Source organism: Sorex fumeus, unplaced genomic scaffold (genome assembly GCF_029834395.1).
Source record: "Sorex fumeus unplaced genomic scaffold, SorFum_2.1 ptg000098l, whole genome shotgun sequence".
NCBI classification, from domain to species: domain Eukaryota; kingdom Metazoa; phylum Chordata; class Mammalia; order Eulipotyphla; family Soricidae; genus Sorex; species Sorex fumeus.
This window is the reverse complement of record NW_026606155.1, coordinates 25,948,988-25,972,125: the sequence shown is the minus strand read 5'-3', so window position 1 is coordinate 25,972,125 and position 23,138 is coordinate 25,948,988. Positions and strand designations below refer to the sequence as shown.

At 47.4% G+C, this 23,138-nt stretch overlaps 1 protein-coding gene and 1 pseudogene across 1 annotated transcript in view; one reads left to right on the top strand and one right to left on the bottom strand.

Moving 5' to 3' along the window:
• Positions 1–23,138, top strand: part of SUSD6 (sushi domain containing 6) — a 91,176-nt gene that overhangs the window by 8,963 nt on the left and 59,075 nt on the right. The window lies entirely within an intron of this gene.
• LOC130041296 (AP-2 complex subunit sigma-like) lies at positions 19,279–22,774 on the bottom strand (annotated as a pseudogene).

The window sequence follows — 23,138 nt, the reverse complement described above, 5'->3', positions numbered from 1 at the left end:
CAGACAAAAATTAGGAACTAAAAGGCCGGGACGATGACTGACAAGAGCCTCTTTGGCAAGATCCCCGGTTTCTTTCCCCTGACCTTTTACCACTCAAGAGAAATGAACTCCCTGGACCTTCAACATGCAAAACATACACTCAAAGGACTGAGTATATATTTTGCATGTGGGAGCTTTGGTTCAATTCCCTGGCACCACCTGGGCCCCTGAACATCATCCGGAGCAACATTAAGCACCAAGCTGGGAGTAGTTCCTGAACAGTGCTGGATGTTGCCTAACAACCGAAACCAAAACCCCAGGAATTTGAGTTATCTTTTGTTGATCTTTATTAGGTTCCTTTACCTGGGGTCATTTCCAAGGATCCATCAGTTCAGAAAATCCCTGAGACACATGCACCTATGTAAATACGTGTGAGTTCGTGCCCTCCAGCTCTCTCCCCTTGTCCCTGGCAGTTGTTCTTGACTATGGTATCCAAATGTTACTAAACTCCTAGTACAGTGAACTACCTGTGTGACCAGAGCTGCATACTTAATGAAATGCTAGAGTTGGAAGGGCGGGAGTTTGGGACTACCTCTTGCCTTCCATTCGCTTCATTTTTAATGGTGTGTGTGTGTGTGTGTGTGTGTGTGTGTGTGTGTGTGTGTGTTGGATCATACCCAAGCTTTGCTTGGGAGCTACTCCTGGCTCTGTGCTTATGAAGTCATTCCTAGTAGTGCAGGGGATGGGGATGGGTGGGGAATGCACCATGTTGGAACCTGGGCCTTCAACATGCAAAGCATGCACTCAGCCCATAGCACTGCCTCTGGACCTACTGCTTTATAGAAAGGGAAGAGTGGGAGTTCATTTCTCTTGAGTGGTAAAAGGTCAGGGGAAAGAAACCGGGGCTTTTGATTCTTTTTCTTTCATGGTATGCTTGATTCACTTCTCTGGACCTATCCCAGGAAAGGGAATATGTGTGGTTCATATTGTTATGAAGCAAGTGCCCTGTCTGTGATTGAAGCTTTGGGTCTAGTTGTGAAATTACTAAGGGGAAAGAGTCTTGAGAACTGTTCTTAAAGTAAGTGCAGTCACTTGACTGGACCTTCTTAACTATCACCTCTGTAGGTGCTTCTTTGTTATTCAAAACCATCACCTGACCCCAGACAAATGGCCTGTGTTTTCTCACCCATTTCTTCCTCCTTTCTAGCACAGCGGGTAGGGCGTTCGCCTTACAAGCGGCCAACATGGCCGACCCAAGTTCGATTCCTCCGCCCCTCTCGGAGAGCCCGGCAAGCTACCGAGAGTATTCGATATGCCAGACACAGTAACAACAAAGTCTCCAATGGAGACGTTACTGGGCCCGCTCGAGCAAATCGACGATCAACGGGAGGGCCTTTACCTTTTACCTTTCTGTGGTCCCCCATGCCCTGGTAATAGCAGCTGCTGGAAGTAATCTAGATGTAGCAGACCAGCAAATGACTGGGAACTTGGGAGGACTGGACCGTTTGTTTCCTTCCTTAACTCGTAGGTCTGCTCCAATCAGAAGATCAAAATTCTTCATAAACACGATTCTGATTTCCTCAGGTTTATTTTGTGTGTGATCAAGCCCCCCCCATCCAAATGCAGCGTGAGCACACATTTCTGTGCCTCTACCCAGCCAGGAAGAACACAGATGACCTGAGGCGAGGTCACGTATGCCAGTATTACCCATCCTGGAAATGCAGCAAGCAGTTTTGTATTCAGTGGGTGCTACTCTTTCAATTGGCATGCGCAAACATTTCTAGAGGATTAACCAATCGCATGTAGGGTGGGGCACGCCTTTATCAATCCTTGATTCCTGTCCACCTCCAGGTAGAAACTCTGCCATGGGAGGGCCATCTGCCTCCTCATTCCACTCTTGAGGGGATTTTGCTTGTTCAATAGCAGGTTGGCAAGAAAAACAGGCTCTGGTTTTGCACAAGTTCGTTAGTCCTTTTTTCTTGTTTTACATGTCCCTTTACAAGTATCTTAAAGGGATAATGATTTGTGAGTTGATAACCTGCCTGGGCAGTGACATCGGACTGGGGGGGCGGTGGGGAGATGGGCTCCCAGGAGTAAATCTAGGAATTAGCAGTCTGGTGGGAACAGCCATGCCTCTCACGAACTTGTTCACTTGGTAATAGTAGGAGAGGAACCTGTCACGTAAGTGGATTTGGACTGGCCACAGCCTTTTTGGTGACTTCAGTGTTTCATCCCAGCCATCACCTGGAAGGGAGGGAGGAGGAAGGGCAAGGTTTCTTTAGACAGTTCCTCATGGTCTCCTCACGGCACAGCTGATACCCTTTTCCTACAGAGTTGGGTTGAGGAGTTTGGTGTGGAGAGAGAGAGAAAGGATTCCCAGTTTTTGGTTTTATTCATAAAATTTTTCCCTCTCGAGCAAATCAATGAACAACGGGAGGACAGTGCTTTGACAGTGCATAAAATTTTAACCATTGATTTTGAAAAATGCCCAGAATAATGTTTTTCTTCTCTTATTTTCAACGCTGTGTCGTTGCAGTGATGGGGGTCGCACCCATGCTTATGTTCACTTGCACACTTGGCTGTGTTGTTCGCCAGGGGTACCCCCCTTTATGGCACTAGCAAAGTGCTCCTAGGGGCTGAGCTCCTTAGCTGTGCACACAATCTGGTTGTCATTCTCACTGGGCTGCATGTACACAATCAGTTGTGATGTGGAATATATTTTTTAATTTATTTTGGTGTTGGGGTCATATGACCAGGACCTATGCTCAGGGCTTACTCTCCACTTTGCATTCAGAGATTACTCCTGGCAGTGATGGGGATTGAACCCAGGTCAGCCACTTGCACAGCAAGTGCCTTCGTCACTAACTGCCATCTCTCCAGCCCCTGTGGACTTCCTTTTTTTTTTGGAGGGGAGAGGGGCGGGGGCTCTTCTGCTTAGGGGTTTCAGATTCCTGGCTCTGCACTCAAGAATCACTCCTGGCGGTACTCAGGGGACATATGGGATTTGTGTGGGGGGAGGGGGGTCAAACCATATTCAAGGCAAGCGCCTGCCCATGTACTATCACTTGGGCCCCTCCCGTCTGGAATTAAAAACTTTTTTTTAAATTTTTTTAAAAATTTTTATTAGTGAGACACCATGAGGTACAGTTGTAGACTTACAAATTTTTGTGCTTGGGTTTCAGTTATACAATAATCAAATACCCATCCCTCCACCAGTGCCCATTTCCCACCACCACGGATCCCAGTATCCCTCTAGCCCCCAACCCCCCCATCCCACCCTGCCTCTGTGGCAGGGCATACCATTTTGTAAAACATTTTTTTTTAGAGAAAAAAAGGTAGTTGTGGATTCAACAATAAGAAATTGAGAGAAGGAAAGTAGGAACTATGGCATGAACGTCACAGGGAGTTTTCCTCCCCTCTTCTCTAGACCTCAGTTGTAAATGTAAATGTTGGTTTGTGATGATCTCTTTTCCTGGCATACCTGGTTTTATTTTGTTTTGCGGGGGCTACACCCTGATAGTGTTAGGGGCTATTCCCAGCGCAATGTTTGGGGACCTTGTGGTGCTAGTTATGGAGCCTGGGTCTGCTGTATGCAGAGCTTGTGTTTGAGCCCTTTGATCTACCTCTCTTGTCCTTCAGGAATTAGACACTTGATACTTTTTTTTGGGTGGTGGGAAGGGTACACACCCCAACTCGGCAGTGTTAGGACTTGCTCTCACTCGTGGTGAGGCCCAGGGAAACTTCCATTGTGGTGCCAGGTATTGAACGTGGGTAGGCAAGTGCCTTCCTGACTGTGCCATCTCTCCAGACACTGAAGAGTATCTCTCTGTCAAGACTTGATACATTTTAACTTACCATTGGAAACTACCTGTTCCCTAAGTCTTCCTTCTGGTCCTGCTTCCAAATCTCAGCACAGGTACTCAAGGTCAGTATGTTTTGTTTACATTTTTTGTGTTGTTCTTCATTTTTGTTTTGGGGAGAGCATGGCTGCACAACTTATTCCTGGCTCTGTGCTCAGGGATAATCTATGATGTCTGGGACCAGACTTAGTTCAGCAACATGCAAGCGCCTTACCCCGTAACCATCTCTCCAGCCTTGTTTTGTGTACTGTTGGACAAATAAGTGAAAGTACGTAATTGGAAAGGGCAGCTTTTATCTCCTCACTAAGGATAAGGCTTTCCCATATAGTCAGAGGGAAATTAAATTATTTATTGGAGAGGAGAGCCACAGGATACGTAGACATCCTTGCAGTTTCAGAATTACTAGGGAGTCCAGTCTGGGGTAGGTCAGAACGGAAGATGTGAGTTCTTGTGTTCTAAAAGCTGATCAGGGTTTTGAGTGGCCTTGTATGTTTATTAGGCCTCAGACATTGTTGCAGTCTTCTGCCTTTCTTCAAGCTATTTCTGACTTAAGGCAAGGGTGGGTCCAGTGAGGCACTGCACTGTTTTGGAAGGGGGCTCTGTTTGCCTCATTACTGCAGAGCACTGCTGAAGCAGCCCAGCACTGTCCCTTCTCCCCTGCTGTCCTGCTGTTTTCAGGGGCTGAGGAGGAGCCATTGGTGCCCGTGCGAAAGGGATGTGAAGGGTCCCCCACCCGTGCCAGCTCTAGGCTCGAAGAGGCAGCGCAGTGCTAGTGTCGCTGGCAGCGGGTGCCGGGGCAGCACTGTTTTCCCCACTTCCTTGGGGAGGGTGGAGGAATCAGACTGGCTGTGGGCCAGGCATCGTTCCCCCCTTTGCTGTGGTGAGTAAGGATAGTCGATTGTCCCAGGAGGCTGCAATGAAGCCTGGTATACTGGGTGTCACATTGACCTGCTTTCATTCTCAGCATGGCTGCGTACCAGCACTGTGGCCTCGGACCCTTTTCACTGCCCTGGTCTTCACCTCATGTCCATCTGTAAAGTGGCAGTTTATGTTATTACTGGAAGGGGAGCTACTAGATATGAATGGGCATTCGGGGTAGGGTGAATTTCATACTGCCAGTTTCCTACTGCTTTTGCCCCAAAGTCTGACTTCAACTTAACCGTTGGGTTGCGCCATCAGAGAGCGCTAAGTAAAGGAAAACGAGAAAGTAAAGAATACTTTACTCTGCTGCAGTTTGGATTAGAGAGCTAATAAAATCCAGTTTCAAATTTCCCAACGAATAGGACAGACGAAAAGTAGGAGGAGGAGACTTTTTCAAACTTTTATTTTATTTTTTAATTTTCACTATTGGCATGTAAAACAAGTGATTTATCCAAGTATTTGGAAAATATCCCCTCATAGTATTGCTGTGAAAAAAGAAAAAACCAAATCAGATCTGTAAAACACTGGATATAGAACCTTATAGTTGGGAGACTCAGATAGCAGTTTCCTTGGTGAAGAAGCGAGGTGAATTAGTATCACCCTTTTGTTGTGCTAGTTTTTTCTGTCTGGCTCTGTGGCTTTCGGCATCTTTTTAAAGTTCCAACTTCTTCAGCTGGAAGCACTAGTAACCACTGCATCTAGGGGGCTTGGAGGAGGGGCGTAAAGCAGTCAGTGTATGGTACACACTCACTAAATAGGATTTGTGCTGGAAGAGGTGGTGGGGGTCAGGCTCCCTTGACAGTTACAGAGCAAGGTGGCGACTTACTTTAGGGCGGATGCTGAGTTACCAGCGGAAGTGGGGCTAGTGTCTGCCACTGTCTCTCTGCATCTCTGGATTTGGCTGTGTCAGCTCATGCAGAAAACCACAGAGGTTCGTGGGTGGATGGACACAGAGTACTGGCCAGGGCTCTGCCTGTGGAACGCGCTGCCGGTCTGGGCAGAGGGATTATCAGGGCTCAGCTGTGTGTGTGTCAGCTTAGGACCATGTCCTGCCTCCACTCTCTGAGGCAGATGGATCCAATTCAGAACGTTGGACGGGGAGGGGTCTGTGCCCTTCCTTTTCTCCTTATAGCCTTCTGGCTCAGCAGATGGTAGACTCCTTACCACTGCCCACACGTGGCTTCCGCCCTCTGAAATCGTTAGTTTCCAGAATATTCCGGTCTGCCTTTTCCTCTGTTAAACTGCCCTGCTTCTGTGGTATATACCAAAGCCCTCCCAGCCACGTGTCCGCTCCTCTCCTTCTTTCCTCTCAGAGGCCTTGAGGAGCTTCTCTCTTGGGAGGTCTCTCTCCACACCACTTGGGTATCGTCCATAACTTCCTGCGTCTTCCTTAGTGCTCTCTGACTCTGGGACTGAATGGTTAAGTTGAAGTCAGGCCTGGTGGCAAATACATTTTGAACTTGGCTGTGGGCTCCTCTTCAGTGTATTATTCCACCCCCAGCTCCTAACACCCTTGTTTTTGTTTTTAGGGCCACACCCCGCGTAGTGCTTAGGACTTGCTCCCTGATGGGGTGCTCGGGCAACCATGTGGTCCTGGGGATCAAACATGGGCTTTCCATATATAAAGCATGCACTCCTGCCCTTTGAGCTATCTCCCCGGCTTATTTTGAGAGGGAAAAACATTGGGTGATTTATACCCAGTGTTGCTTCCAGAGGAAAGACTCTCTTGCAGGGGCCTTGGCGGATTAGTCCCTTTTTTTGCTGCACAATTTACTTATTCTTTCTTCTCCTCCTCCTTGACCTTGTGATTCTCAGTTTTCTCTCAGTCATGATCACATTTCCCTTACTCCCTTTTTCACGGGAATCCTGACATCTTTGCTGTTTGTGACAAAAATGTTGCAACACAGTGTTAAGTTTTAACCAATGTCAGTTTTTGCTCAGCTTGGACTGGAGGGCTGCTAAATACAGTTTTTTTTTAATTCTTTGACTTTCCAGCTTAGACCCCTTTTCCAATTTGTAAGTCATTGCTGGCAAACCTCTTTTTTTGGTTTTGGTTTTTTTAGCAGTGCTCAGGGGAGGTTTCTCGTGGCTCTGCACTCAGGAGTCATTCCTGGTGGGACTCAGTGTGACCATATAGGAAGGGGGGTCGAACCCCATTCAACAGCAAGCAATCCCCATCCCACTGTACTATCGCTTTGGCTCCCATCTAGTTCATTTTTCTTGGAAACATGTCGTCACTGTGGGTCCTGGAGCTGCCATCTTTTTCAGTTCCCCACAGGGTCTAAGGAATCTGAGAGACTTGCTTATGCAGGTCAGCTCTCCAGTACTTTGTCTCAGCCCAGTCACGTCACCCGGCTCCTCATTCCCTTTTCCTGTTCGTGGCAGGCCAGAGTCCTCCAGCTCAGGCAGTGAAATATTTCCTATTACTTGGCGGAGGGAAGGTCCTAAGAGGACCCTACAATGTTAGCTATTGCAAAATACTTCTTTTTTTTTTTTAAGCGAAAAAGCTCCCCGTCATACACCCCTCTAAAGCCCAAGTTATTTGGGCTGTTTATCATATTTCTGTACTTTTTTTTTTTTTTTGGAGTTTTTGAAGAAAGCCTTTAATTTTTTCTTTCTTTTTTGGTAAACCACTGTGATTTACCAAGTTGTTGACAGTAGAGTTTCAGGCGTGCAGTGTTCCAATTCCAGACCCACCACCGGTGTCCACACCCTTTCACCCTGTCCCCCAGTTCCCCTCCCACACTGTCTTCCTGACAGTTATATTTTTAAGTTAAATTATTGTAGTTGGGTTCCGTGCTTACAGTAATGTTGACTCTAGTGGTTTATTTTTGGGGGGGGGGACTGAGGGAGGGCAAGCCATCAGTGCATAGGGCTTACTCCTGGCTACTCGGGGTCAAACCCAGGCTCTGTGCAAGGCAAGCACCTTTCCCGCTGTACTATCTCACCGGCCCCAGCTCTAGGAGTTTAGATAATTCTGGTTTTAAGGTGGTGGCTGGAAGTTATGGAGGATATGCAGTAATGACAGATCCAAGCTCTGGGTTTATGTCACACCTAATCATGAACTTGTAGGAATGGCTTCGGGGTACCCGGGAGAATGGCATGCTGTCTGTGAACCATCGTCTAGCATGCCATCTTTGGGGCGCTAGATTGTAGGCAGTCCCTGGCTGGGGGGGAGTCATGACAGGGCCTTCTGAGGTGAACCAGGTGTGGTGCTTCTAGTAAAAACTGGCAGATATTTTTGCTCTCAAAATTAAAAATGTTGTACTGCGGCCAGGAAGATAGCTTGAGTATTAGAGTGCATGCATCGCCTCAGCGTTTGTGCTGTCTGGTCCCCCAACCACTGCGGTTGTGATCCTGGTGATCCTGGTAGGCTCAGGCAGCAAACACTGCTGGGCCGAGCCTGGCATCTTCAGGCCCACACAGCCAGGCTGAGTCTCGTTGGGAGTGGCTCCACTCCCTTTTTTTTTATTTTTAAACGTGTAAGTGAAATGTGTGAATGATGGTAATTTTTTTTTTCTCCCCTTTTTTGGGTGGTGGTGCGAGGGATCTAACCCAGGACCTCACACGTGACAAGCAGGCTCTGCCACTGAGCTACATTCCTGGCACCACTTTGGGGTTTTATTTCCATGTGGAAATGCTGCCTTTATCCTAATGAGGACCCCTGTCCTTTGCTTGAGGGCAACAAAATTGCCACCTCTATCTTCCACCCTCTCTGGCAACTTTCATTTCCCAAATGAGTCTTTTTTCCCCTTTTGTCTTTATCTGTTTATTTTCCATCCCCCCACCTGGCCCCCCTTCTCTCAGTGTGACTGTTGGCAGTGAGTGGGATTCTCACCCCCCCCCCCCCCCCCCGCCATAGTTGTGTTCCATTCTCGGGAGTGATGACCACTGGGAGTTGCCTGTCCGAGTGTGGTGCTGACACAGTGAGGGTCACCCTCATTCAGGGGCTTGTGAATCTGCTTGTCACGACCTTCTCTTGAGTAGGCAGTGCTCCCTGAGGGTGGCTGTGGTGCTCAGACATGCGCTTGTGAGTGGCAACACTTCCTCAGGGGTGTCAGGCATCTTTCAGGGGTCGTGCCCCCTGGGAGCGGCACCTCTTCCATTGGGGTGAGCACACATCCCCAAACCTGAGTGCGGCTGGGAATTGCTTGTGTTTTGTGTATCAACAGGGAGCAGAGCCGCCACTGCTGTGCTTGGTGCGGGTGGCAGTGCCAGGGATTGAATTCCTGGCAGTGGTCAGGGGCTGTTCCCGCCCCTGCGCTCAGTTCCCTCCTAACAGCGCTCAGGGGACCATGAGGTGCTTAAGGTCAGACCTGGGCCTGCTGCATGCAGAGCATGTGAACCACTTCTCCCGCCCCCAATTGTGTCATTTTGAAAGGAGAGGAGGAATCAGGTCACTAACCACTCTTCCAATATTCTCTCTCTCTCTCTTTTTTTTTAAAGTGTTTGGGCCACACCAGGTGGTGGTCAGGACTTCCTCCTGGGTCTCCGCTCAGGGAATCACTCTGTGGAATCACACTTGGCTGGGGTGCCCACTGAGGGTCACACCATATGCAGTGTAAAGAGCAGACCAGGTTGGCTGTGTTCACTCTCATCCGCGCCACATCATCTCTTTAGTGTAATTTGAAGTTGCCGATAGGACTAAATAGTTTATCCTGTACCTAGCAGGGCTTATTTCCACTTTACAGATCGGAGAGCCAACTTCTGAAATGTCATACTGTCATTTGTTCTTCTAGGTAGGGCTAGAACCAAGGTTGGAGTGATGCCAGCATGATTTTTCCATGGCAGATAAAATATATATGGATTGAGGAGTTAGGGTGGAAGGTGAGGAGGTGAGGGAGACAGCAAATGCCTGGAGAGAAGAGGGCAGTGAAGGTGGGCACGTGCAAAGGAAAACGGCTTTTTGCAAAAATAAATAAATAAATAAATAAACCAAAATGGCAAAAGGAGGAGAAAAAAGGTTGGGTTGTCCCTTGGAGGGGATTGTGCTGCCAGGTAACGGGACCCCTTCCCCGTGGGAAGCTCCAGGGGGCAGGTTTGGAGCTGGAGGACCAGATAGCCTCTGTATTTTGGCAGGTGGCAGTCAGGCCTCACAGGAAGCCTTTTAATCCCTGGTATTTATAGACTGGCCTGTACTTTACTGAAAGGCAACTCCCATTTCAGTTAGCAAAGGCAGCATTATGGCCTTTGAAACACCGCATTTATGGATCCCCATTTGGCCCAGCAGGAGGGGCTGAGTAATGCCCGTTACATTATCCCCGGTTCCCTGCTGCCTCAGAGGTTGTGCAGGGACAGCTTTGCCATTTCCCTCCAAGTGACCTCTGGCTGCTCCCTCTGCAGACGGTCGGTCCTTTCCTTCCCAGGGACGAGTCAGGAAAGCAGCTCTCTGGTCTCTGTTCACGGTGCCCGGGAAGGATGATGGTGGTTTGTCCCCCAGCTCCTTCTCTGAGGTGGGGGTCGCTGGGTTTCCAGAAGGGCCAGACCTGCAGTCAGCACTGATTGACATCTGTGTGTGGTGGGTGGTTTATAGAGATGGTTGAGACGGGTCTCTGCACAGCGCTAGTTCGGGCAGACTGATGAGTGAGCAATTTCTGCAGTCAGACGAGTTCCTTTTCCTTATACTTTTTTTTCCTTTTGAGGTCACACCCGGTGATACACAGGGGTTACTTCTGGTTCATGCACTCAGGAATTACTCCTGGCGGTGCTTGGGGGACCATATGGGATGCTGGGAATCGAACCTGGTTCGGCTGCATGCAAGGCAAATGCCCTACCTGCTGTACTATCGCTTCAGCCCTCCTTATACTTCTTGTTTGGGGGCAGGGGTGGTGTTGCACATTGATTTGGTTGTGGTGTGTTCCCTTTGCTTATAGCAGAGAGTGCATAGGAACCTTTGGTCTTGTTTGACTTAATTGGTTGTCAGGACTGAGTGTAGTAGTGAACTGAGATTGACTCAGATATGTATATCTTTCAATACAAGCCCTATATTTCTCAGTCTCATCTGAGTATTCTTGAATCAGGTTGCTCATCTCACACCCATTTTACAGTTGTGAGAATGGAAGGAAGGGAGGAAGGAAGGGAGGGAGGAAGGAAGGAAGGAAGGAAGGAAGGAAGGACGGACGGACGGACAGAGAGACAATCTGTGTTGGATGGCACGGCTGATAAATATTAAAGCCAGGCAGCCACAACTCTTGGCCACCTACTGTGTGGCCTCTGTGTAACAGCCCTTTGTAAGTCAGGGAATACAGAGCCCCACCTGCAGGGGAACCACAGCCAGGACTTGCCCTCAGACCAGAAAGGAGCAGGGAAAGGTCAGACTGGTGTCCAGGAAAGCTCCAGCTTTTCTGCACAATCTAATTAAATCACCCAAACTATGTCTGAGCTTGGAGCCATTTTTCTCGGTTAATTAGAAGAGCAAATTTAAGCATAGGAGGAAGGACAAGGTGAACTCACGTATGTGGATAGATAATGACACAGACTGACTGAATACAAAACACAGAAGAAAAATCTTAAAGCTAGTTTGCATTTTTATTCAGTTTGCACATGAGTATGATAGCCCAGATAATGTGTTTTATTTTGGAACTTGTAAAGAACACACAGTGAAGAAAAAAACCCCATCTCTCTGTCTTTTTTATGTTCAGGTTTCTGTTAGGTGTGTCCACCTTTGATCATCATTATGCAGTGATCCCCCTTTGGCAGTGTTTTTTTTTTTTTTTTTCAGAGAGATCAAGCTCAGTTTTGAGGTTCCCTGTAGCCAAGGTATTTTGGATATGAAGAATGGGCAAACACAAGCAGATCACAGAGAAGGCAGCCCTGTCACTAGGTGTATGTCTGCAGAGAGCATTCTGAATTACTGCTTTACTCCCCTTCATTCTGTCAACAGCTTTTAAAAACAAACCGAGAACTGCAGGTGATTTTTCTCTCAACAGTTCTGGGGTATAAGCCATCAGCATCTAATACAGCAGTTCTCAAGCCTTGCTTTGGCTTCAGAAGTTCCTTAGAATGCCCAAAGCAGTGTTTCTCAAAGTATGATTTAGAATTCCTTGACCCACCCTTCTCCTTGTGACTCAGTTTCCTTCTGAGTGGCCTCTCAGCAACTACACATTTAACACTTTTCTCTCTGCGGCATTGTGGTGCACATCTGGGGAGTCAGGTATAACCCCTCTCCCCTTCACACACACCGTATGAAGTAGAGCATTGCAAGAAACAACAGCAGGAATTTTGCATGCTGTGACATAATACATCCATGATAAGTAGTAAAGTAAAGGCCTTCCCGTTGATCATCGATTTGCTCGAGCGGGCCCAGTAACGTCTCCATTGGAGACTTTGTTGTTACTGTGTCTGGCATATCGAATACTCTCGGTAGCTTGCCGGGCTCTCTGAGAGGGGCGGAGGATCTTGCATCTCTTGCACTGAACAATTCCACTGGACTCCATGCCAGGCTGTGTGGTGGGTGAAAGCCCTTCCCACCCCAAGGGACCCAGCCTCGGCAGCCGACCTCCACTACCCAACCACTGCCATGCTCCAGGCTGCTTTCTGGCCACACGACACATTATAAGACACTTCCTATCCATTTATGCTCTCAGAGTCCGGCAAGCTACTGAGAGTATCCCGCCTGCATGGGCAGAGCCTGGCATTCGATATGCCAAATACAGTAGGTATTCGATATGCCAAATATGCCTGTGGGTATTTGATATGCCAAATACAGTAATGACAATTGGTCTCATTCCCCTGACCCTGAAAACCTTCAATTTTTGGGGAAAGACAAGGCTGCTAAAATCTCAGGGCTGGGAGGAATGGAGATGTTACAGGCACCTTCTCGAGTAAATCGAAGATCAGCGGGATGATAGTGATACAGTGATACGGTGATTATTATTTGGGGCGGGGATGTTGGGAGCCATACTAGGCAATGCTCAGGTATTGCTTCTGCTATGTCAGGAATCAAACCTGGTCTCTCACATACCAGGCATGCATTACAACCCTTTGAGCTCTCTGTTTGGCCCACATAGGATAATTTCAATACTTAAAATGTGCTAGTGGGGCTGGGGAGATAACTCAGAGAGACTAGAATTCAGGCTTTGATGTTGGGGGCCCAGTTTTGATTTGCCAGCAATGCATGGCTTCTTACTAAGCACTGAATTGGGAGTAGAGTAGACTCTGAGCACTGCTGATAGGACCCCAAACCACAAACAAAAACCAGAAAAGCAGTAACACATAGCAGTTGAACTACACATACTTACCTAGCAGGGGAGAGACCGTGATCAGGAGAGTGTTGGTCCCAGAGATTTTTCAGCTGCATCATGGTGGCTAGTGGAGCATTATGCTCGCCTCTAGTAAAGAAGAAATAAAATAAAACGAGTGTTGGTATCTTAACAGAATAAATGTGACTCTACCAAGATTGTGTGTTCTGAGACCCGAGTCCTTAATTTTTGAGTTGCTGTCTCTGTGAACCCCGGGCGAGTAATTTAATTTGTATTCATACACCTTGCCCCTTCCTTTCGTTGCTGGTGCATTAGTGGCCTATTTGAGCTGTCATCTGTACTTACTTGGTCACGGTGCAACAAAGATCACACACTTTCTTGGTAGGGGATCCACAAACCGCACAGCCACTGAGATTGCCCTGCAGTGCTGGGGGCTAGAACACAGCCTGCAAGGCAGGCACTGTGCCCCTGAGCTCAGGCACTGGGAACAGGGCACGCCCTGGGCAAGTTAGTTTAATATTTCTGTTCCTTGCCCAGGACTGGAGAAGGAAATAGTGCCCACCTTGTAAGGTAGTTGGGAGAATTGAATCAGATGTTAGATAGAGAATGCTTAGGTTCAAGCACAATGAACAGACAGTGACCTGCCAGTTAACTGCGCTGCAAATTATTGTTACTGTCCTAATGTTTCATGTTTCTGGGAATATGACCTCCTGGCTATGGAACTCAGTCTTGTAGGATGCTGAAACATACCTTTCCTCCCCGGCGTGACCATGCTCACAGGTCTGTGATTGACTGCTGTGCACAAGAAGCCCTAACAGCTTTGGAAACTTGCCTTTTCACGACAGATGCTCTCTACTGCAGCACAGGCCATACCCGAGCGTCAGTTCTCTGAGTCTTCTGTGTGGAAGGGTTTGGTGTGCCTGTTCTCAGTCAAAATCTGTCACAGGTGGGAGGGAAGTACTTATTTAGAAATGTCAGAGAATTCAAGTTGTTTTAAACCAACAACTGTTTGTGTTTTATTCCGCCGTGGTGCTTTTCTCCCCCTTATTAAATGGTTGGGAAAGAGGACAAAATTTGCATTCCTTTTGAAAAAGGTGCATCTCAAATTCATTTCCCCTTTTAGGAAAATGGGGAAGTCAGATGTTAATACTTGTTTTTTGCAGAAAATTTGGGGGGAGTGCAGGTTACTAACCTGGATCAGGAGAGGAAGTCATGAATGAATCCCTTCCAGTGATCACTGTTGATCCAGTTGTAATTTTGGTGTGTCTGTGTGTTCTAATATGGTCGAGGATGACTCTGTGACTGATGGAACTGATGTAAGGGCCACATCACCAAGAGCCAGGCTGAGCCTGCTATCACCCTGAGCTTCACATAGGGTAAGACCACCTACCCTACTTTGGAACAAGTCCTTGGCAGCTCCCTTGCCCACCCACAAGTACCCCTGCTTCTCCAGAGCAAAGTCCTGAAGGCTTACTGGAAGATGCTGACTGGTTTTCAGTAAGGCTGCTGATTTTATAAGCAATTCTTCCTTCCCCACCCCCCCCTGCCTACCCCCGGTTCATCATGATTCTACTCTGCCAGATTTCTGTTCATTTTTCATATAACCAGGTCGTGACAGATCTAGGCCCTCTTTTCTCTAGGGAATGAGTCTGACTTCTCCTTCAGTAACTGCACACGGGGAGGCTCTGCCCAGAAGGACTACTTTTTGCAAAGAACATGGCCTAAAGCCTTTTAAATGTAATACTTCCAACCCCCTTTCTCTTCTTGTTATTGCTGCTGCCAGTATAACTTTAGTAGGACAATTGAGATGTATTTAAGCACTATGATGGGCAAAGGAATTGTCAACTCGTACAGTCTTCTCATCTCATCGATCCCCTTTACTCCCTTGCAAATGGGAATTACAGGAAATCACAACTAGCATAAAAAAACATGGGCAGCTGGGAAGAATGGAATGGGTAACCCCCATTCCCAGAAACAGGCAGACTGGCCAGCTGATGGACAGAGAATTGTTTGGTGTTCAGAGAGCCAAGGTGTTGCCTGAAGATTATGATACCACCTGGGTACTGAAATTCGAGTCTCCCTGCTCCCTGACTTGTGTGTCAAGATCTCCCTCTTCAGATACTTCCTATCCAGTCAGGTGTTTATTCTCTAGGTGTCTGTCACCACGTTTTGACCAGACCTTATCATCCCTCTGGCTTCCCAGGCTGCTTTTGGTCTTTATTATCAGCTTCTTCTTCTATAAATGATGTTTTTTTTTTTTTTTTCCCCTTTATTTTATTTTATTTTTTTTAAAGTTGTAGATTTACAATTTTTTGTGCTTTGGTTTCAATTATACAATGATCAGATACCCATCCCTCCACCAGTGCCCATTTAGCTCCAGTGAGATGGAGTAAGAGAATGCGGCCCTTTGCATGCCCGAGATGGAATTCCCTTTCCTTCTCAGGGTGGGGGGATGGCCCTTGAGGGTAAGGACCCAGCATTCTGTTGCCCCACACAGAGTCATCATTAGTGGCTATTTGTTGAGTCAGATTAGGTTATGTGTCCTGTTTGCATTCATTAGCTTCCCATTGCCTACTACTGTTCAGAAGCAGAATTTTCTTTCTGACTTTTTATTTATTTATTTATTTATTTATTTAAATTACTGTAAACTGCCTGACTATATTTGGTTGAATACTTTGTGGAATGGTCAGTTTGATATATGAAAGATGCTAGGGGAAATTGTAAGAATACTCCTTTCCCAGAAGTTAATTTTTTTTCCCCAGCTATTTTCATCTTTGGTTTCTCTTCCCCTCCTATTTCCCCCTCTTCTCATTAACTGACCCCTGCTCCCACTTCCAAGTTCTTGTGTTTATTTTACACCTCAAACCCCAGAAATTCCACTTTTTTTTTTTTTTTTTTTTGCTTTTTGGGTCACACTGGAATGCTGGGATTCAAACCCGGTCGGCCGCATGCAAGGCAAACGCCCTACCTGCTGTGCTATCGCTTCAGCCCCAGGAATTCCCCTCTTTCTTCCCCTTAAGCACAGCTCTTCAAGGCTGTTAAGGTCAGATCTCTTACTAGTTCCTCTTTGAGTATCTTGGTTGAGATCCTTTCCTGTCTGTTCCCCCCACAACCCTTTCCTTATTTTGTACATACCTCTCAAGTAGCTACTGCTTGTTCTTCCTTATTTTCCAATTATTCATAACTCATGATTTCACATTTTATTGCACCCACATAGAGTACTGAAATAGACACGTCTTCCTTATTGTGTGCCTTGATTGCTGGCTGGGCATGCAGCCTCCCAGCTCGGTGGAAAGGCTCTGGTGGGCTGGGGCTTGCGCCTTCTGTGCATTTTACAAGCAGTATGCTGAGGACTCTGTCACAGTAGATGGGGTGGACCAAGGTGAACAAAGACAAACTGTTGGAGATGAGTGTATTTGGGTGTGTGTTTGCAAGGGTTTGGAGTGAACTGGAGCAAAGCAGAGTCTGGAAGACGAGTCAAGACTCTTGATGAATCTAGAAATCCAAGACCAGAGAGAAAATGTAACTGGCAAAAGGAATAAAGCTTGTCCCCCAAGAGTTTTGTCTTGTTCTAAGATTTCCTTGAAACATTGGTGCATGTGAAAAGTGTGTTCATGTGGAAAATGTGTGGCATCATGGTGAGGCCTGATGCTGGTTGTGGAGATTCTTCCTAAAGACTTACATAAAAGGTGCCATGAGAGAAGAAGGTTTACTGTTTATGGGAATAGACACTTTATGGTAATAGTCATAAGTAATTGATTTATTTGTATTGATTCCTTTGTGAAATTTTGGGTTTTGAATGTATGTACAGCAAATAAATACCTTTTAAATTTAGGTTTGTCATTGACGGGGCTTATAGGCTTGTGTTACAGTTTTCCTCCTTGGTTTCTGGCCACCTCCTGTGGAGCTCAGGAGTTACTTCTGACTCTGTGCCCTTCTGACGGTGCTTGGGGAACCATGCTGTGCTGGAAATCAAACCTGGGCCTCTGCATTCAAAGCATGTACTGAGATGTTGAATCTTCTCTCGGGCTCAAAAATAGATTCTTAATTTAAAGCAATGCCTCCTCTTCACACTCAGAATTTTGAGCATCGTTCCGATTTCCCCTCCCATTCCCCTTCCATTACTCAGATCTTCCAAGGACTGTTAAACAGTTTAGTTATATCTTTGGGCTGGGACCAGTTTTAGCCAGCTAAATTCCCTGTAAATGAGTTTAAATCTGTGCGACATATCTAAATTTACTGGGACTTTAGGTGGGAAGTATGGTTGCAAAAGCAGAGCCATTTAATTGAGCTGGTGTGGAAATTAAACCAACTTGAGTTTTCTTTTTTCTTTTTATCCTCTGAATTTTGGGCCACGCAGGGCAATGCTTAAAACTGTGCACTCATGAATTCCAAGTTCTGCACTAAGGAATTACTCCTGGTCGTGCTTGGGGGTCTGTATGGGATGCCAGGGATCAAACCAGGGTCGACCATGTGCAAGGCAAACACCCTACTGGTGTGCTGTGTTGCTCCGGCCTCTTGAGTTTTGTCTCACCAACTTTCTGAAACACATCTTCAGGTCTTTTGTTTTTGGCAAATGGGTTTCAGGATGGTAGTCTCATTACTGTTGAGAGGTTGAATGAGCCAGTTGGCACTTCTCCAGATTTCTGAACCTTTGAAAAATGCTGTTCCTTTAGGAAAGTTAGTGCAGAAGCCAAGGCTGCCTGTCTGAGATTTACCTTCTCTTCCCATGCTATCCTGAGGAGGTCAGAATTTTAGACTCAGTTGGCCTAAAAGTTTGATAATTAACATTTGTTTAAATGCTTGCAACATTTGGATAATAAAGTTTATCGTGGTGTTGATGATGGTGGTGGTAGATACTCAGTAGCAGGTAAGGTGTCTGGATTTCTTTTGGAGGCAGTATGGAAGAATCTCAGTAAGTATTTTACATGAGACTGTTGCAGCTGCCCAAAGGATACATGTTAGAGAAGCACTTTGAACAAAACTGGATTTTCTGTTTGGGATGGGTCTGCTTCTGGGATTTCTTCTTTAGATAATGCTTTATGCAACAGTAGATGGTTCCTCTAGAACTCCCTCATCTCCCTCTCTTGTATTCACAACTGCTTTTTCCCTAGGGAGACATTCCTATGTTTCTATGGGAGAGAGAGAAAACAAACTCAAGCAGGTTTGGAAATCAGAATTTTGTTCTCCTTACAGGAGGGCAGGGAGTAAGGACTGTTGTCTGATGGGATTCTGACAGCTCTATCCCACCTTCTCTCCAAATGCATCCATCCCATCACTATTTCCACCATCATCACCACCCGTCCATCCTCCACCTACAGGTTCTTCATGCATGCACATATGAAGGAATTTACGACACACGGTGCCTAGTATGGCCCTTTGTTCTAGCTCAAGCATTGTTTTTCAGTCTCTGAGTATTAAGTCTATTTTTCCGGCTTGCCACTTATTGCCCTGAATATCCAAGCCTAGGATTCTGGTCATGGTTGGTGTTAGCCAGGAGTAGCATATCCAAGTCTAGGATTCTTGTCGTGGTTGGTGTTAGCCAGGAGCAGCCTATGTGATTTCACCTGACTGTGGGGTCAGAGGTGGGAGCATGTGAGGGCGTTTTGGAAAGAGCAGTAGATTTTCCCCCTTTTTACAGACACTTCAAACCTTGGAGCTGAAGTTTGCCATGTATCTAGATGAGATTGGTAAATGGGTTTGACTCGGGTATCCCTTAGCTGGGCTGGAGCAATAGCACAGCGGGTAAGGCTTTTGCCTTGCACGCAGCCAGCCCGGCCGAGCTGGGTTCGATTCCTCCACCCCTCTCGCACGGCAAGGCCTGGCAAGCTACCTGTGACGTATTCGATATGCCAAACTCAGCAACAATTGTCACAATGGAGACGTTAACTGGGCCCGCTCGAACAAATCGATGAACAATGGGAGGACAGTGACAGATCCCTTAGCTGCTTTATTATGAAAAGAGGTGAAATTTTGCCTTGCAGTTAAATAGCTGTTTTCTATCTATCCAGATTTTATTGAGGGTTGTACTCAAACACCTCACAAGTGCTCTCTTCTACCTACACTGATCCAAAGTCGATAGTAGTTTAGCGGGGGGGAGGTGGGCAGGTGGGACCGTCACTGAGCAAATGCTATTGAAGGGAGAGCTTGGGGGGGGGGGGACAGTAAGTGCAGCTGGGTCCTGACCCTCCAGTGGCATGACCTCTGACTGCAGGCTGGTTCCCCAATGTTAGCACAATGGGAGACCTTCAGCTTACCTGATATAACTGTTTCCCACCCCCGTGTTAGCGTGTTAGCGTGATTGGCCCGAGGAGGGGCTAGGTGGGTTTCCTGTTGAAAGGGGCAGAGTCTCGTTAAGGGGCCTGCCTGATTCGGCAGAAACTGACCCACCTCCAGTTTCTGAACTGGCCGATGAGTCCAGTCGGCTTCATGGGCCCTTCATTGTTTCCAGGGGCGTCTGTTTGGGCCTTCACCCTTCCCTCTGACCATCACTCTCCTGAGTGTTGCCAGGTGTGCACCTGATGCCCCCTTGATGGAAGAAGCAGGGTGTCCACTCTTGTTTTCTCCTTAACTACTCCCACAGGGCCAGGATTCCTGGAGCCTAGTGCTGCTGGCTTCCTGAGATGGCGAGGCCTGGGCATGAGCCTTGCCTTGGGTTGTCAGAGGACAGTGGAGAACGGCATGGGTGTTGAACTCAGAGAGGGCTGTTGTCTGTGAGTCCAGCGTAAGATCTCAAGCCTTATCCCCCCACCCCATCTCCCCACCTTAAAATGGATTGACTGAACTTCCTAAGGTGACAAGTTTTCTTTTTAAAGTTTCATTTACTAATTTTTGTTGGATTCTGCCTCTCCTGGTGGTGCTGAGAGACCGTGCCGTGTTAGGGATCAAAGCCAGTCAGTCCTATTGACAGTGCATTAGGATTCCGTAGCAGACCCATGAGTCTACTCCTGATGAAGGTGGCCAGGGCCAGCAAAGGCTTGTACTGAAAAACGGACAGTTTCCAGGTGTTTTTGTTTCCGTTTTTTTTTTTTTTTCCTCCCTGTATTCCTTGGGTTGCCCTCTCCTTTTTACTCAGCTTTCTGCTCTGTCTGAGTCACAGCTTCTGCTTAGACTGCAACTTGCCCCATTTTGGTAGGAGTGGGCTTCCTCCCTGCTACCATCTTACCCCCTGCTCAGCTCTACCCCCTGGAATTATTTTCTCTCTTTCATTTTCTTCCTGACCCTATCCTGAGATTCCCGAGGGCAGAGATGGCCTCGGTCACCACTGTGTCTTTGCAGTTGTTGGTGAGCTGCCTGGACCCAGAAAATGCTGACCAGTCAAATGACCTTGTGGATCAGCATGCCTCAGTGTACTCTGGGAGCAGTGTGGGCCTTCCCCACCCCAACCTCCCTAAGCCATTCTTTCTGATGACCCAAAGATGAGAATTAGATGGTGCTGTGAGTTGTTTTAGAGGTCAAAGTTCATCTCGCTGAACCACAATGCTATGACCATCTCAAAGCATGAGGCCTAGTGCAGGGACCCATACAGCCACACACACACACCACACTCACGCACACTCCCACCCCCCTCAAATGAGCCTGGACTTTGCCCTCCCCTTGCCATCTCCTGCCCTGGAGGAGTGGCCTGCAGTCACCTGCTCTTTGCTGGCCCCACCAGCTGCCTGAGGTCTGGCCATCTGCTCCTGTGGGGCAGGTGGGGTGAGGGATCAACTGCTGTATTCTCCCTCACTGCACAGATTGTAAGTCGGGTGTGGCCCTCCTCCCCGCTCTGTCCTCTGTGCAGTGCTCTGTCAGGCCTTTCCTTACCATTCCTCAGTAAGATCTTGTTGCTGCCCCCCCCCCCCCATCCCTACCCCGCATACATACATTCTGCTAGGAAAACCCTTGCTGTGTTTTTGTTTACTTTGTGTGTTGCCCTTGCTTTCAAGAATATTTATGCAATAAGACAGCAGGAAGGGAAAAAAAACAACTTTAGAAATGAAGCTTTGGACATCTGTTGGACCTAATTCCTGTTCAGATGCAAATAACCAGTTTCTTGTCATTAGAGTCTGTACCTTTGGATTCACCACCCTTTTTTCTAACTTTACTACTGAAAAGTCTTTGACCTGTGGAGGGGACATAAATTTAAAAAAAAAAGGTTAATTTTTAATTGTGCTTCAATGACGCCTTGTCTCTTTCAGGCCTTGTAAATCATAGAAAAGATGTAGGGAGAAAGTTCCCTAATCTTTAATTACTCTTGGTGACTCTGGGTTCGGGGGCTTTTTTGTTTAAAGAGGGGCTTGGACTGGGGGCCAGGGGCTACATGGTTCTGCCCTAGCAGGGCCACCACATCCATTGATACTCAGGTTACTCCTGGCTCTGCTGTCAGGGATCACTTCTGGTGGGGCTCAGGGGGCTATATGGGGTGCTGGGGAGCAAACCCAAATTGGCCTTGTGCAAAGCAAGTGTCCTACCTTAGTACTCACTCTCTCTCTCTCTCTCTCTCTCTCTGGCTCTGATTTAAAGGTTTTGAAATACATGTGGGTGCACAACATATGTTCAAAGCCGCATGCAAGGAGATGCAAGAGATAGAATTAGGGGAATATGTGGACAGTCTTAAAAAGTCATCTTTACCAAGTTAAAAGTGGCTAAGCAGGGGCTGGAGTGATAGCACAGCAGGTAGGGCATTTGCCTTGCACGTGGCTGACCCGGATTTGATTCCCAGCATCCCATATGGTCCCCTTGAGCACTGCCAGGAATGATTCCTGAGCACCACCAGGTGTGACACCCCCCCACCCCCCAAAAAAAAAGTGGCTAGGCAGCGACTATTAAGGGCAGCACATATGCTAAACCATAGTTTTATGCAGGGTTGTAAAAAGGCTTGAATGTGTATAGTTCACCAGTGAACTTACAGTGAAAATAAAGTCTCTGGCTTGTTAGATAAAAGGAAAAGATTGAGATGTTTTAGTGGTTTTCTTTTTTCTGTTTTTGGAGGGGCCACCTATGGCAGTGCTGGGGGGTACTTTTGGCTCTGTGCTGGGGTGAGTGTGGGAGGGGCCCTCGTGGTGCTGGTGTTTGAGCTGGGGTCAGCCACATGCAAAGCAAGTGTTGGGATTTAGCTCCCAGACAGTGAACTATGCTTTGAACAGCAAGGCCCTCTCCTTGCCTTGCTTTTTCCTTTTTTTTTTTTCTTTTTGAGACCAGGCATGACCACAGGTTTATTGGGGGCTCCATGCAGCTCATCACGGCATCATACCACATAGGCACAGCGACTTGGCATAGACAGGGCAGCCTTGGCCCACACGGGGCGGAGGGACCCCGACTGCCCCCGTGTGACCCAGGCCCAGCTGGGATCCCTCTCCCGGGGCAGCTGAGGGAGGGGGAAGCAGGCAGGCAAGTCCAGGCAGGGGCAGAGGTGGGGGGTCCCGGCGGGGTCATTCCAATGACTTGCAGCATCAGCAGCTGCTTCAGCACCCTACTTTGGTTCGTCTTGCGGATCTCGTTCATGACCGTGTAGACATTGTAGAAGTTGAGGACCAGGTCCAGTTTACAGACATTGTGGAAATACTCATTGAGGACCTCAACGAAATTGTGGATGGCTTCCAGGTAGGCCAGATTGTTGTCATTGACGTCCATGTGGATGCAGAAGTAGAGGCTGGCGTAGTGACGGTAAATGATCTTGAAGTTTCTGAACTCCACAAAGTTGGTGTGTTTGGCGTCCTGGACAGTGACCACTGCGTGCACCTCCTTGATGAGCTTCTGCTTCTCGTTGTCGTCATTGAATTGCATGTACCACTTGGCCAGGTGTGTCTGGATGAGGATGAATCAGATCATGGCGACCCCTGTCCGAACCCCGGCGGCCCAGGTCCCATGGCTTCTGGGTGGCTCTGGCTCAGGCTGTAGTTGGCTCTAGCACTTTTTTCTTTTTTTAAATTTTATTTTTATAAATTAAAAATTACATTTATAAATATAATAATTCATTACATTTAATATTCGAACACCAATCCCACCACCATTGCACCTTCCCACCACCATATTTCAAATGCTTCCACCCCAGGTAAAGGTAAAGGTAAAGGCCCTCCCGTTGATCGTCGATTTGCTCGAGCGGGCCCAGTAATGTCTCCATTGGAGACTTTGTTGTTACTGTGTCTGGCATATCGAATACTCTCGGTAGCTTGCCGGGCTCTCCGAGAGAGGC